The sequence below is a fragment of the Salvelinus alpinus genome, chromosome 20 (genome assembly GCF_045679555.1).
Source record: "Salvelinus alpinus chromosome 20, SLU_Salpinus.1, whole genome shotgun sequence".
Classification (NCBI taxonomy): Eukaryota; Metazoa; Chordata; class Actinopteri; order Salmoniformes; family Salmonidae; genus Salvelinus; species Salvelinus alpinus.
In genome coordinates, this window is record NC_092105.1 from 7,399,039 (window position 1) to 7,415,828 (window position 16,790).

Sequence of the window (16,790 nt, forward strand, 5' to 3'; positions counted from 1 at the left end):
ATGCGTTGATCAGTCCCTAGTGGGCTAAACCGGTATGACGGCTTGGTAGACAATGGAAAGGGGTGGGGACGGATAAAGAGCAGGAATGACAAAATGGATTTACTACACACAGTTGAAAATTATATTCATTGAAATGCTAATACTTTGCACATGAACGGCCGCTCACTCAAAAATAATTGCAATGTATATATTTATGCCCATATGTCGTTGTTGTCTCTCTGTTGGAATCACCGGTCCATCTGCTGGAGAGTCAGTTCATCAGAGAGTCTCTTGTTAACTTCCCCAGAAGTCACAATGTCTTTCGTGGTTGTAGCTTTCTCAGTGACTCTGGATAGTGTCTGTTGTAATGGATACGTAAGGCCTGCAGATGGTAGTTGCATAGAATAGATGCTTGCAGCTGTATACTAGTAATTCTACGTCTAGAATTTGCTCTTATTCTGTAGCGATCAATAGTCTCAGAGTTGAACCATTTCCAGCCGTGTAGCCAACACTACATGCTGTCTGATCTCCTGGGCCTATAGAGTGGTAGCCATTTCAACGTGGGGACTCCGTCCCGGCGTTGTTTGACTTCAGTTTGTAGATTTCTTAACCAATTAAGCATGTAGCGACAGCTCCATATTTTCTCAGGTACAATGACCTGTAGAGTTGTAGCCATTTCAATGTGGGGACTCCATCCCGGCGTTCTCCGACTTAATGTACATTTTGTAGAAAGTGGGTTTTCTACTCTGTTTGAGAAGGGGCAGTTCTATGATGCCTAATGTGACATCTGGGCTCACAGGGGCATGGCCACTGACTAGTCAAACTTTATGTGAAAATCCATACTCTCATTTAGAAGGCTAACATCACATAACATCTTTCCACAAATAGTTTAATGTTTAATCACATACGTTTTACAATATTTAGATGTAAACCTGACAGATGGGAAATGTACTTATGTGTGTTTCCTGTCCTTCATGAGATCACCAAATGAAACACACTTGTCATGACTGTCCCTTAAGTGTCCACGGACCTCTCCCACATTCTCAAAAATATAAATATTGTTTAACTTTTCAAGCTTTTGATGTCCAAGTGCCACTCTGTGTTCCACAGTTTCCATTCCGATTTCGATCACTACAGAGCATAGGGGCAGCATATTTTATGACTGACCATAAAACAGCCGACTTCCCTCTGTCCCCCTCTACGAGAGCGAGAATGTGTAAGCTGATCCCACTGTAAGCTGATCCTTCAGATAATCACAGGAGAGTTATTACACCAACAAAGACTACAAAAATTATACCTACATTTGATCAGCATACAAAACATTTAAAATAAAATAAAATAAATTATCTTTGTCACATAACATGTTTAGATGTTAATGCGAGTGGAGCAAAATGCTTGTGCTTCTAGTTCCGACAGCGCGGTAATATCTAACTAGTAATCTAACAAATTCACAACGACTACCTTATACACACAAATGTAAAGGCATGAATACAAATATGTACATATAAATATATGGATGAGCGATGGCCGTGCGGCATAGCCAAGATGCAGTAGATAGTATAGAATACAATATATACATATGAGATGAGTAATGTAGGATACGTAGACATTATTAAAGTGGCGTTAGTTCAGGGCAGGTGGGGGTTGCCTGTTTTGCATGTTCTTTTGACAATAATACGTGTCACATATAATTTGAAAACAATGCAAACAAGTTTTTTAAATCATTGAGTTACTAAATCTTCCATACAAACATGGTCTCTTTTTTGCTTTCCTGAGTAAGGCAGCTCCAAAATGCAGGTGTTTCAGCCTTGCTCAGTGCTTTCTGTGGTGGAGGGGCAGCCAGCGGAAAATATAGAGTGTAGGGGTTGCTGATATTCTGTAGCTGTGCCATGATTGGTGGTGCACATGTAGCCTATAGCCTGTTTTAGAGAAATTTCATCATCAAATATTGTAAGAGCTTTCATTGTCTGCTTATATGCCCTCTTTATTTATCCTTCGGTTCTGACTTGGTGTACAGGGAGAATACTGTAAGAACAGCCCATGTTCTGAATTCTGTCGCTGTCAATTTCAAAAGTGCTGAACAAATAGTTGTATTGACTACGTCCATTCTAGCTCGCTCATTAATGTCTTAATCGAAATGACGCATTGCCTCTTATCCCCTCATCGTTCCCTTATGCCATAGTTTGTACATCTCAATTGTCAGTAGAAACCACATTTGTTCAAGCAAGTTAGCCATTTAAGGTGTTTTTTTTAAAGGCAGTAAATGAGGCAGAATGAACTGTTTTGTTGCCAGACAAGCCTCCACTCATAGCCAGGTGTAGCTGTGGTAAGGAATCCCTCCATAGTGCTGAAAAGAAAGCTGTTGAGACAACTTTATGTAGACCTTTACAGTTTGTGGGCACCGTTTGTCACTGTTATAGTGCAATTTGTTTATTGTTTAGTGTTGTGTAGTGGCTTTGCTGGCATGCATCTAAAAAAATTATGTTTTTAGTTTGACCCACAAAGATTTACAAGCTAAAATCACCACTAGTTAAAACTATGTATTGTAAATTTAAATCAAATGACCTTTTTATTTATGCTGAGTTGCAGTCAAAACAACTCATGAAAGTATGTCAGTGGTATGATTTCTTGGTAGAACTGTAATACAGAAACCAGCTACCCTCTGAATGTATGCGTAGTGCTGTATTGGTGGTTTTCACCGAGAAATTGTTATTCCACGGGAAATTCCTATAAAACCCTCCAATATTGTATATGTGCATCTAGTTATGGCATGTGGGTTGCTATGACACTTGGTTTGAAGTGACTGAGGATTTTGGCATGCTTTGTGAAGCATGCTTCCATAGGCCCGACCACTTCCATTGTTTCACAAGCAGCGATGCTAATGTTGGCTTCGACATTGAGTAAATAAAGAAACTAAGCCATATTTGTTATTATTGTCTCTCAGGATCAATGGATGTGTCACTTTTTGTCTTTACAATTAAGTATATTTCCAAATTTGGTGAATGACCCCTTTAAATGACAACAAGAAAAGCTCATCCATTGTTTAAAAATTGCCTTTTTGCCTTTGTGCAGATTGCCATGTCTCATTTTCGATTAATTGAAAATTATACTTTTTTAAAAGCATTGCAGAGCTGGCTACAATTTCAATTTCATCCCCCTGAAAAGGTAGAACAAATATTATAGCAGAACTCACATGTGCTGGTTGATAAAATAACTGTGATTATGGGAAACATTTTACTATTTTGTTCTTAAATTATATTGTCAATTGGAATGGTAGAGTTATGTATTCCATGGAGTTATCAGAATTGTACGGGAAGGTCTGCTCAATCCAAGAGTACAACCAATTGATTACAGCATTATCCCAAAAATGGGGAGGCAAGTGATACCGGGAGGAGGTAGGGAACTGAATTGATACGTCAGAGCGTCACTTCCTGTTGAATCTGCAGACGTGTTGCTGTGCGTTTTGTTGCTGTGCGTTTTGCTGCCAACTTTACTTTACTTTGCTAGCTGACAACTTTACGTTTTTTTTTTTTTTTTTTAATTACCGTTTATATTTTTAGTTTTTCCATCGCAACTTTTTTCCCTCATTCAACTTTTTCACTCCGGACGCTTTATCTGGACATGGTTCGTCAACACCTTCAACAGCCGAAGCTAAGTAGTAACATTAACATGATGTCTTCTAATTGCAGTCGCTGTACTCATAATATACAGGAGAACGATCGCCTTACGGCGAGAATAGCTGTGCTACAAGCCCAGCTTCAGACGCAATCGTTAGGCAAGGGTAATTTCAGTGTAGGAAAGGAAGAAACAGCGTCTGTGCCACCAGTAAGTACAGATAGTAACGTTAGTATAAATCCCCCCCGCACAGTCCCCGCAGCCGGACAACTTTCTCATGGCTTCCGGAGGGAAATGCTGTTGGAATGCTCAACCGGTGTCGCTCATTCAGCCGACAGAAACTTTCAACCGGTTCTCCCCATTATGTAGCGAGTCGGAGTCTGAGTCTGAGTCTTCTCTTGTCTCTACTCCTCCCGTTACGGGGTCTGAGACGCCGAAGGCTCCCACCATTAGCTCTGACAAATTGAAAACCCTAGTCATTGGCGACTCCATTACCCGCAGTATTAGACTTAAAGCGAATCACCCAGCGATCATACACTGTTTACCAGGGGGCAGGGCTACCGACGTTAAGGCTAATCTAAAGATGGTGCTGGCTAAAGCTAAATCTGGCGAGTGTAGAGAGTATAGAGATATTGTTATCCACGTCGGCACCAACGATGTTAGGATGAAACAGTCAGAGGTCACCAAGTGCAACATAGCTTCAGCGTGTAAATCAGCTAGAAAGATGTGTCGGCATCGAGTAATTGTCTCTGGCCCCCTCCCAGTTAGGGGGAGTGATGAGCTCTACAGCAGAGTCTCAGCACTCAATCGCTGGTTGAAAACTGTTTTCTGCCCCTCCCAAAAGATAGAATTTGTAGATAATTGGCCCTCTTTCTGGGACTCACCCACAAACAGGACCAAGCCTGACCTGCTGAGGAGTGACGGACTCCATCCTAGCTGGAGGGGTGCTCTCATCTTATCTACCAACATAGACAGGGCTCTAACTCCTCTCAAGATTCAAGACTCAGCTGAAATTATTATATTGAATTCTTGCCACCAACAAAAGGTTGAATATTTGGGGCATAAAATCATCGAAGCTCTGCAGATTTTGTTGTGAGGATACAGAATCAATAGATGATTTATTTTGGTATTGCCCTAAAGTAGCCTGTTTCTGGTCTCAGGTTCAGGAATGGCTGAAAATGCATAGCATTGATCTAAAATTGACCCTAGAAATAGTACTGTTAGGAGATCTGGAGAGACCAGGTCAGTCAATTACTAATATACTAATAATCTTTGTAAAAGTATTTATCTTCAACTGTGGAGTCTATTCAATTAGATAGATTGAAATTGTACTTTAACCCTCCTGCTGTGTTCCGATCGAATTGGACCGATTTACAAGTTTTCTATGAAAAACGTAGTTAATTTAACTTCTACTTGGTACTCATCCCGGATCCGGGAGCACCCTCATCAGTAAAAAAGCTGACTAGCATAGCTTAGCATAGCGCCACAAGTAAATACTAGCATCTAAATATCATGAAATCACAAGTCCAAGACACCAGATGAAAGATACACATCTTGTGAATCCAGCCATCATTTCTGATTTAAATTTTTTTTTTACAGGGAAGACACAATATGTATTTCTATTAGCTAACCACGATAGCAAAAGACCCAACTTTTTTTCCCACCATTTTTTTACTGCATAGGTAGCTATCACAAATTCGACCAAATAAAGATATAAATAGTCACTAACCAAGAAACAACTTCATCAGATGACATATGATAACATATTTATTGTATAGCATATGTTTTGTTCGAAAAATGTGCATATTTCAGGTATAAATCCTAGTTTTACATTGCAGCCACCATCACAACTCTCACCAAAGCAACTAGAATAACTACAGAGAGCAACGTCAATTACCCAAATACTCATCATAAAACATTTATGAAAAATACACAGTGTACAGCAAATGAAAGACAAACATCTTGTGAATCCAGCCAATATTTCAGATTTTTTAAGTGTTTTACAGCGAAAACACAATATAGCATTATATTAGCTTACTACAATAACCTACCACACAGCCCCATTCATTCAACATAACATTGGCGATAGCGAATAATCCAGCAAAATATATTATTTTTTTCACTAACCTTCTCAAACTCCATCAGATGACAGTCCTATAACATCATATTACACAATACATATATGGTTTGTTCGAAAATGTGCATATTTAGCGGTACAATTCGTGGTTGAACAATGTGAAAAGTAGCCAAACTGCAAACAAAATGTCGGGAGAAATCTTGGGAGAGGCACCTAATCTAATCAATAACTAATCATAAACTTGACAAAAAAATACAGGTTGGACAGCAAATTAAAGATACATTAGTTCTTAATGCAAACGCTGTGTTAGATTTTTAAAATTAACGTTACTACGACATACAGCTTACGTTATGGCGAGACAGCCCCGAAATTAATGGCGCAATATTAGTCTACACATTCGACAGATATACGAATTAACATCATAAATAGTTCTTACTATTTGATGAGCTTCCATCAGAATCTTGTACAAGTTGTCCTTTGTCCAGAATAATCGTTGCTCGGTTGTAGAATGTCGTCTTCAACTGTGTAATTAGCAGCAAACGTTAGCCATGTGGCGCATAAGTGGCCAACCCTCCAAAACGCAGAACAAAGAAAATACCGAAAATCGCATTAAACTGATATAAACTGATATAACTCGGTTTAAAATAACTACATTATGATGTTTTTAACACATATATCAAATTAAATCAGAGCCGGAGATATCTAACTTATAAAACGAAAGCTTTTCAGAGCGCAATGCAAGACGTCCATCTTGCGTCAGGCCAGACGATGGAAAGACCAGTCCTTCCGTTCCAACATCTCTTGTTCGGCCTCAGATCTAGCTAGACACCCCATTCCAATTCTCACTGCCTACTGAGATCTAGGGGAAGGCGTATGCAGTGCATGTCGACCCATAGATTACATGCAAATTTATAAACTGACCCTGGAACAGAGCCCCCGATTTCAGATTTCTCAACTCCTGACAGGAAGTTTGCTGCAAAATCAGTTCTGTTTTACTCACAGATATAATTCAAACGGTTTTAGAAACTAGAGAGTGTTTTCTGTCCAATAGTAATAATAATATGCATATTGTACGAGCAAGAATTGAGTACGAGGCAGTTTAATTTGGGAACGAATTTTTACAAAGTGAAAACAGCGCCCCCCTATTGAGAAAAGGTTTTAATCTGATTGTCATAAGGTTCCATGACTTTGTCCACACAGGGCATCTGAACACACAAAATACATTTTGATGATTTTCATTACATTTTGGGTGTTTTATTTAACTTTTGTACACCTTTTTGGTGTTCCCGATCAAAAATGACCGGCTCAATAGAAATTAATGGGTGAAACTACAATTAGTGTATAAAATTGAGTTCAGGCATATGCCCATTCATCAGATGGACACACTTCCTCTCCCAGACCTCCACATGCATGTGTCTTTGAGCACACACACACACACACACACACCTCACTCCCCTTGTTGGCTTCCATGGCAACCCTCACGGGAACCTTTCCCCAATAGAATCTTTCCCCCACGGGAACCACACCTGTTGGGATTCTCACAAACAATCACAACATTGTTTCAATAATATATTGAACTTTTCTCGCAGCTCTGGTAAATAAAGCTTTTTTGAAGCCTTGCTCACAATTCATTCTGTGGCAGCACAATGACCAAACAATATACTGTATGTGAGGCTATTGATCAAATCTTTGATCATGACACTGGTGAGGAGGAGAGAGTCCTTGTTAAACTTTGACACAAGTAGTCTGTGATAAATAGCACAATATTTTTCATCCGAGCATTTGCTATCGTCAAAATAATCCATTATATCATGCTTTATTTACTCAAAAAAATGAGTTGTGTGAGCTCAGGTCAATGAGGCCTACAGGCCTTAAATTGCAAATAGAAGTTAAGTTGATAGATCTTTTTATCACAACATTAGCTGATAATATATGTATTATTATGGATTTATAATCAGCTATAATGGGGCGGTCATTTTGGACCGGGAACATAGAATTAATTAACATGAAACAAACACAATAGAAGCTTTAAACATCACAGCATAGTTGAAAGATGTATGTCGCGTAGAAACCCGAGGAGGGTGGCCAGCAGAGATAGGTGGGATGGACTGAGGGAAACTGAGGGTTGAGATGTGGAATTGGAGACAAGTGGGAGTGGAGTTGCTGTGTGGGAGATAGAATGATGGTCAAAGATTCCATGCGGCTGTGTCTGCAGCCGCAGTGCCTACTGCTACGATTTCGAAGTCGATGTCGGAAACCTTCCATCCCTGCTCTGGATTCAGCGGGGATTCTCCATCTGTCGGGAGCAATGGGCTCTAGTTATCCTACCTCTCGCCCGTCCATAAAGGGTTCTCCGAATCCTGAGAAGCGTCGGAGTGGGAGGATTTCCTCATCCTTCTCGCCAGCTGTGATTTAGTATAAAGTTTAAAGATAAATTCAAAATAAAACATCATTTAAAGTAAGTTTGAGTGACACTGAGTGTTTGCCTGAGGCTGATGCCGTGCAGGTGTTTGTACACATGCATATACACACAATCTCACAAAAATTCACACATACACGGACACACACATACATTTACTGTGTAAATGTGCCAGATATGCACTCAAACATGTACAGTTGGCCTTGCTGTTATGATTTTAGCTGTCCTTAATGTCCTTTGATATTTTGCATTGTTGATTTCTGTTTTGTCTTTTTCTTTTTTCTCTTTACTTAACTTTCTTGGTTCTTGGTGCGTGGGGGGGGGGGGTGAATGGAATAAATTATATTTTGTAATTTTTTGTATTATTTAAAAAAAATATTGGGTGGGTGACTGTGGGAGTGGTCTTGGCTGGTTCAGGGACAGCCATGGGGAACTGTGGGGGGGGGGGATCTATGACGGTTCGGGTCCTCATTTTTTGGCATTGTGGGAGATCTGTCGACGTGCCCTTGAGCAGGGCATTGACCCTGGATGATTCTGTGTGTCGCCCTGAATGCGAGTCTGTTGGATGACTGGTGTGGTGTGATAAGGGAATTTATATGTTTAAGGTAATGACTATAGAATACCACCCTGAAACTTAATTATTAAGATTAGGTAACATATACAGTGGGGCAAAAAAGTATTTAGTCAGCCACCAATTGTGCAAGTTCTCCCACTTAAAAAGATGAGAGAGGCCTGTAATTTTCATCATAGGTACACTTCAACTATGACAGACAAAATGAGAAAAAAAAATCCAGAAAATCACATTGTAGGATTTTTAATGAATTTATTTGCAAATTATGGTGGAAAATAAGTATTTGGTCAATAACAAAAGTTTATCTCAATACTTTGTTATATACCCTTTGTTGGCAATGACAGAGTTGACAAGGTTTTCACACACTGTTGCTGGTATTTTGGCCCATTCCTCCATGCAGATCTCCTCTAGAGCAGTGATGTTTTGGGGCTGTTGCTGGGCAACACGGACTTTCAACTCCCTCCAAAGATTTTCTATGGGGTTGAGATCTGGAGACTGGCTAGGCCACTCCAGGACCTTGAAATGCTTCTTACGAAGCCACTCCTTCGTTGCCCGGGCGGTGTGTTTGGGATCATTGTCATGCTGAAAGACCCAGCCACGTTTCATCTTCAATGCCCTTGCTGATGGAAGGAGGTTTTCACTCAAAATCTCACGATACATGGCCTCATTCATTCTTTCCTTTACACAAATCAGTCGTCCTGGTCCCTTTGCAGAAAAACAGCCCCAAAGCATAAAGTTTCCACCCCCATGCTTCACAGTAGGTATGGTGTTCTTTGGATGCAACTCAGCATTCTTTGTCCTCCAAACACGACGAGTTGAGTTTACCAAAAAGTTATATTTTGGTTTCATCTGACCATATGACATTCTCCCAATCTTCTTCTGGATCATCCAAATGCTCTCTAGCAAACTTCAGACGGGCCTGGACATGTAATGGCTTAATTCTTAGGGCTGCAAGCCCGAGGTCGGTACACCTATGACAACATCCAGCTCAAGTGCAGGGCGCGAAATTAAAAATATATATTTTTAAAATATTTAACTTTCACACATTAACAAGTCCAATACAGCATTTGAAAGATAAACATCTTGTGAATCCAGCCAACATGTCCGATTTTTAAAATGTTTTACAGCGAAAACACCACGTATATTTATGTTAGCTCACCACCAAATAAAAAAGAGGACAGACATTTTTCACAGCACAGGTAGCATGCAGGTAGCATGCACAAAGCCAACCTAACTAACCTAGAACCAACCAAACTAACCTAGAAACAACTTCCTCAGATGACAGTCCTATAACATGTTACACAATAAATCTATGTTTTGTTCGAAAAATGTGCATATTTGAGCTATAAATCAGTTTTACATTACTGCTACCATCATAGCTACAGTCAGAAATAGCACGGGAGTAGCCAGAGTAAATACAGACACCAACGTCAACTACCTAATTACTCATCATAAAACATTTCAGAAAAATATATGGTGTATAGCAAATGAAAGACAAAGATCTTGTGAATACAGCCAATATTTCCGATTTTTTAAGTGTTTTACAGCAAAAACACAATATAGCGTTATATTAGCTTACTGCAATAGCTAACACACAACAGCATTGATTCCAAGTAATCGGTAGCGATAGCACAGTTCGACAGATATATGAAATAGCATCCCAAATTGGGTCCTACCTTTGTTGATCTTCCATCAGAATGTTGTACATGGGGTCCTTTGTCCAGAACCGTCTTTATTTGGATCCAGAACGAACTCTTTCCCTCTTGAATTAGCAAGCACACTGGCCATGCGGCGCTAACCTCTCCTTCTTGAACAAATTCATACAACGCATCACGCCTAAAGTCCCGAATAAATTTCAATAATATAATAAAACTATATTGAAAAAACATACTTTAGGATGATATTGTGACATGTATCAAATAAAATCTAAGCCGGAGATCATATTCACCCATAACGACGGTTTTCCAGAAGGCGATTCCAGGTCCAACTTCGCGCCTTCGAAAAAAAAATTAATGGCAGACCTCTCATTCCAAGAGGATGTATTCAATCTCAGAACAAGATAATCAACTCATTTCTGCTCTCACTTCCGCTTGACACCCAGGGGAAGGTGTATGACGTGTTTCTATAGTCCCAAGTGACATGCCCTTTTATAGACAAGCTCTTGAACAAAGACCTCGCTTTTGGAAATCTCACTTCCGGATAGGAAATGGGCTGCAGAAAGAGTTCTGTTTCACTTAGAGAAATAATTCAAACGGTTTTAGAAACTAGAGAGTGTTTTCTATCCAATAGTAATAATAATATGCATATTGTACGAGCAAGAATTGAGTACGAGGCCGTTTGAAATGGGCACATCTTTCCAGGTTACTCAATACTGCCCCTTCAGCCATAACAGGTTAAGCAGGGGGACACGTCTCGCACTGCAGGATTTGAGTCCCTGGCGGCGTAGTGCGTTACTGATGGTAGGCTTTGTTACTTTGGTCCCAGCTCTCTGCAGGTCATTCACTAGGTCCCCCCGTGTGGTTCTGGAATTTTTGCTCACCGTTCTTGTGATCATTTTGACTCCATGGGGTGAGATCTTGCGTGGAGCCCTAGATCGAGGGAGATTATCAGTGGTCTTGTATGTCTTCCATTTCCTAATAATTGCTCCCACAGTTGATTTCTTCAAACCAAGCTGCTTACCTATTGCAGATGCAGTCTTCCCAGCCTGGTGCAGGTCTACAATTTAGTTTCTGGTGTCCTTTGACAGCTCTTTGGTCTTGGCCATAGTGGAGTTTGTAGTGTGACTGTTTGAGGTTGTGGACAGGTGTCTTTTATACTGATAACAAGTTCAAACAGGTGCCATTAATACAGGTAACGAGTGGAGGACAGAGGAGCCTCTTAAAGAAGAAGTTACAGGTCTGTGAGAGCCAGAAATCTTGCTTGTTTGTAGGTGACCAAATACTTATTTTCCACCATAATTTGCAAATAAATTCATTAAAAAGTCCTACAATGTGATTTTCTGGATTTTTCTTTCTCATTTTGTCTGTCATAGTTGAAGTGTACCTATGATGAAAATTACAGGCCTCTCTCATCTTTTTAAGTGGGAGAACTTGCACAATTGGTGGCTGACTAAATACTTTTTTGCCCCACTGTATAATGAATTAGAATGGTAAACTTTAGTCTAATAAGGTTTGGTCGAAACAAGTAGAAATGTGTGTGTGTTTGACTAAGAAAATACAGAGAAAAATTAAACTGTGTATGACCTGACCTGGTTAGAACTCTGAGAAACTTACGACAGGACAGGGAGTCCTGTCAAGGTTCCTCTAATCTCGGGAGGAGGGAACTGCCAGCTTGGAAGTGATAAACGAGTGGTGAGAACTATAAGGAAAGATACAACTCACCTACTGTTTGTGTGTATGTATGTGCGTGTAGTAGGCAGGGAGGGGGTGAGTTATAAAACGGCATGTCTTTGTATTATGGACTTTAGACTTTAGCTCTCTGAATAAACCTTATGGACCTTTTGCACAAGATGAGTCTTTGCCTACTTATTATTAAACCCAGGGTCTTACAAACCTCAGGGATTAGTCAAAGCTAAAATAAGTGTTAGTTATTATCATTGGGATTGAAAATTCTCGTGACAAGTTGTTGAGCGGCTTTACTGCAAGTATATTGTATGTTTTGTATATTCAATAAAAATACAAAATTAAATTAAAAAAATACATATAAATAGAAATCTATGATGGTCGCATGTCACAAGCCGTGGAAGCCCAAGACAGTGGCCTCCGGAAAAGCAGTCTACATTCCCATCGAGAGGCCCAGAGAGGATACAAACAATAGTTTTGCCGTCCTGGAGCCTAATCTTCCTGCACCTTCGTCGCTGGGGGTGCATGTGTCTGCAGCCGCAGAGCATACTGCTACGATTTCGAAGTCGATGTCGGCAACCTTACGTCCCTGCTCTGGATCGAGCGGGGCTTCTCCATCTGTCGGAGAACAGCGCCGGGAGCAATGGCCTCAAGTTATCCTGCCTCTCGCCCGTCCATAACAGGTTCTCCGAATTTTTTTTTTTTTTTTTTTTTTTTTTACCGTTATTTTACCAGGTAAGTTGACTGAGAACACATTCTCATTTGCAGCAACGACCTGGGGAATAGTTACAGGGGAGAGGAGGGGGATGAATGAGCCAATTGTAAACTGGGGATTATTAGGTGACCGTGATGGTTGAGGGCCAGATTGGGAATTTAGCCAGGACACCGGGGTTAACGCCCCTACTCTTACGATAAGTGCCATGGGATCTTTAATGACCTCAGAGAGTCAGGACACCCGTTTAACGTCCCATCCGAAAGACGGCACCCTACACAGAGCAGTGTCCCCAATCACTGCCCTGGGGCATTGGGATCTTTGTTTAGACCAGAGGAAAGAGTGCCTCCTACTGGCCCTCCAACACCACTTCCAGCAGCACCTGGTCTCCCATCCAGGGACTGACCAGGACCAACCCTGCTTAGCTTCAGAAGCAAGCCAGCAGTGGTATGCAGGGTGGTATGCTGCTGGCTAATGGCTGCTGGCTAATGGCTGCTGGCGAATACTGTGAAGCGTGGGAGTGGGCGGATTTCCTCATCCTTCTCGCCAGCTGTGATTTTGGGCATCTCCATGGTAAGAATAGTGAACGTTCTTGGTGCAAAAACAATGTCCTATCCCAGAGCTCGAGTAAATTACATTACTAAGCTGCTCCCTAAGCTGCTCTTACATTACTAAGCTGAATGTATTACGTCAGGACGTGGAAATCGATTCTATCGTAGTCCATGTGGGTTTTAATGATATTATGAAGGACAGCTCTGAACAGTTCAACTGGATTTCAAAGAGCTGATTGACTCTCTGCTCGACACTTATAAAAGACCCATCATATCTGGCCCTGTGACCTCTCTGATAATAGCTGGCCCTGTGACCTCTCTGATCATAGCTGGCCCTGTGACCTCTCTGATCATAGCTGGCCCTGTGATCTCTCTGATCATATCTGGCCCTGTGACCTCTCTGAATCATATCTGGCCCTGTGACCTCTCTGAATCATATCTGGCCCCGTGCCCTCTCTGAATCATATCTGGCCCTGTGACCTCTCTGAATCATATCTGGCCCTGTGACCTCTCTGAATCATATCTGGCCCCGTGCCCTCTCTGAATCATATCTGGCCCTGTGCCCTCTCTGAATCATATCTGGCCCTGTGTCCTCTCTGAATCATATCTGGCCCTGTGTCCTCTCTGATCATATCTGGCCCTGTGCCCTCTCTGAATCATATCTGGCCCTGTGCCCTCTCTGATCATAGCTGGCCCTGTGATCTCTCTGATCATATCTGGCCCTGTGACCTCTCTGAATCATATCTGGCCCTGTGACCTCTCTGAATCATATCTGGCCCCGTGCCCTCTCTGAATCATATCTGGCCCTGTGACCTCTCTGAATCATATCTGGCCCTGTGACCTCTCTGAATCATATCTGGCCCCGTGCCCTCTCTGAATCATATCTGGCCCTGTGCCCTCTCTGAATCATATCTGGCCCTGTGTCCTCTCTGAATCATATCTGGCCCCGTGTCCTCTCTGATCATATCTGTCCCTGTGCCCTCTCTGAATCATATCTGGCCCTGTGCCCTCTCTGATCATATCTGGCCCTGTGACCTCTCTGAATCATATCTGGCCCTGTGCCTCTCTGATCATATCTGGCCCTGTGATCTCTCTGAATCATATCTGGCCCTGTGACCTCTCTGAATCATATCTGGCCCTGTGACCTCTCTGAATCATATCTGGCCATGTGACCTCTCTGATCATATCTGGCCCTGTGCCCTCTCTGAATCATATCTGGCCCTGTGACCTCTCTGAATCATATCTGGCCCTGTGACCTCTCTGAATCATATCTGGCCCTATGACCTCTCTGAATCGCGGCGTTGAACACTTTAGCAGGATACTTTCTCTTCACAACTGGCTACGTGATTATTGCAGCTCAATGGGTGTAACTTTTGTTGACAATTACGATACCGTTTGGAAACAAAACAGGTTTTATAAGGAGGATGGGATCCACCCAAATCATTTGGGTTCCTGGATCCTTTCACAGCATTATAAGGCTGCGTTGAGACAATGACTTATCAATGACCCAAACACAGCTCAGTTAATCCCTACCATTGTGATGCAGAGTTGTCATAATGCTTCAGAAAATGTACATTACATCAGGGGGGTTGGTAGACACAATGTAAGTAACCTATAACGTCACAGGGTGAGACCCAGACGCAGACATTAGAGGCCAATGGTTCGAGTCTCTGATATTTATTAAACAACAACAGGCAGTCGAGGACAGGCAAAAGTTCAAAAACCAGGTCAGTCCAAACGGTACAGGGCAGCAGGCAGGCTCGAGGTCAGGGCAGGCTGAGTGGTCAGGCAGGCTCGAGGTCAGGGCAGGCTGAGTGGTCAGGCAGGCTCGAGGTCAGGGCAGGCTGAGTGGGCAGGCAGGCTCACGGACAGGGCAGGCTGAGTGGTCAGGGCAGGCTGAGTGGTCAGGCAGGCTCAAGGTCAGGGCAGGCTGAGTGGTCATTCAGGCTCGAGGTCAGGGCAGGCTGAGTTGTCAGGCAGGCTGAGTGGTCAGGCAGGCTCGAGGTCAGGCAGGCGGGCTTAGTGTCAGGGCAGGCAAGAGGTCAGAACTGGGAGGACTAGAAAAACAGACACTAGGAAAAAACAGGATCTTGGAAAAACACACTGGTAAGCTTGACAAGACAAGACGAACTGGCAACAGACAAACAGAGAATAAATACACTGGGAATAATGGGAAGGATGGGTGACACCTGGAGGGGATGGAGTTAATCACAAAGACAGCTGAAACAGATCAGGGTGTGACATAAACTAACTGCCCTGAATGCCTCTGCTGATCCTACAGCTCTTGTATGCAGTAATCATGTGCCTATCAACTAAATGTATACTGAGGCAGTGTGCCCTAGGAGGAAGACAACTGTATGCAGCTCACCCTGCACTAACATGAACATATCTATTTCTGCTAAGTGTAAAGAAATGAAAACAATCAAGCATCCCGGAAGAAAAGTGCTCAAAATAGCCCACGTAAAAATTTGTAGCTTAAGAAACAAGGTTCATGAAATCAATAATTTGCTACTAACAGATGACATTCATATTCTGACTATCTATGCAACTCACTTAGTTAACCTGTTTGGTCTGCAGGGGCAGTATTGAGTAGCCTGGATAAAAGGTGCCCATTTCAAACGGCCTCGTACTCAATTCTTGCTCGTACAATATGCATATTATCATTACTATTGGATAGACAACACTCTCTAGTTTCTAAAACCGTTTGAATTATATCTGTGAGTAAAACACAACTCATTTTGCAGCAAACTTCCTGACAGGAAGTGGAAAATCTGAAATTGATGCTCTGTTCTAGGGCCTGCCTATAAATGTGCTTGATATTTATTAGTATACATGCACTTCATACGCCTTCCACTAGATATCAACAGGCAGTGAGAGAAGAAATGGAGTGTATAACATGATCTGAGGTCGAATAAAAGCTCTTGGCATGACGTGATCCCAATTTCCTGTTTTCTGGAACGCGCGAGGAGGGACCTGGTATTGCCTTCTGTAAAGCTGTCGTTATAGACGACTAATATCTCCGGCTTTGATTTTATTTGATAAATGTGACAATATCATCGTAAAGTATGTTTTTTCAATATAGTTTTATTAGATTATTGAAATTTTTTCGGGACGTTAGGCGTGTTGCTTTGTCTGCGTTTGTTCAGGAAGGAGAGCTTCGCGCCACTTTGCTAGCTTTCCGTGCTAATTGACTGGAGAAGAGGACATTCTAAAACCAAACAACGATTGATTCCCGACAAAGGACCCCTTGTACAACATTCTGATGGAAGATCATCAAAAGTAGGACCCATTTTATGATGCTATTTCATATATCTGTCGAACATGTGAACTAGTAGTTTGCGCCCAGATTTTGGGCACTCTCTCGCTATAACTAAGCTGGATGTCGTAATGAAGTTATTTTTTGAATTCTAACACGGCGATTGCATTAAGAACTAGTGTATCTATCATTTCCTATACAACATGTATTTTTTAGTAACGTTTATGAATAGTTATTTGGTCAGAATAGTTGAGTGTCATAAAAATATC

The 16,790-nt window shown here is 41.7% G+C and overlaps 1 protein-coding gene across 1 annotated transcript in view; it reads right to left on the minus strand.

The window, feature by feature from the left end:
* Positions 1–16,790, minus strand: part of LOC139546249 (interferon-induced GTP-binding protein Mx2-like) — a 158,003-nt gene that overhangs the window by 111,013 nt on the left and 30,200 nt on the right. The window lies entirely within an intron of this gene.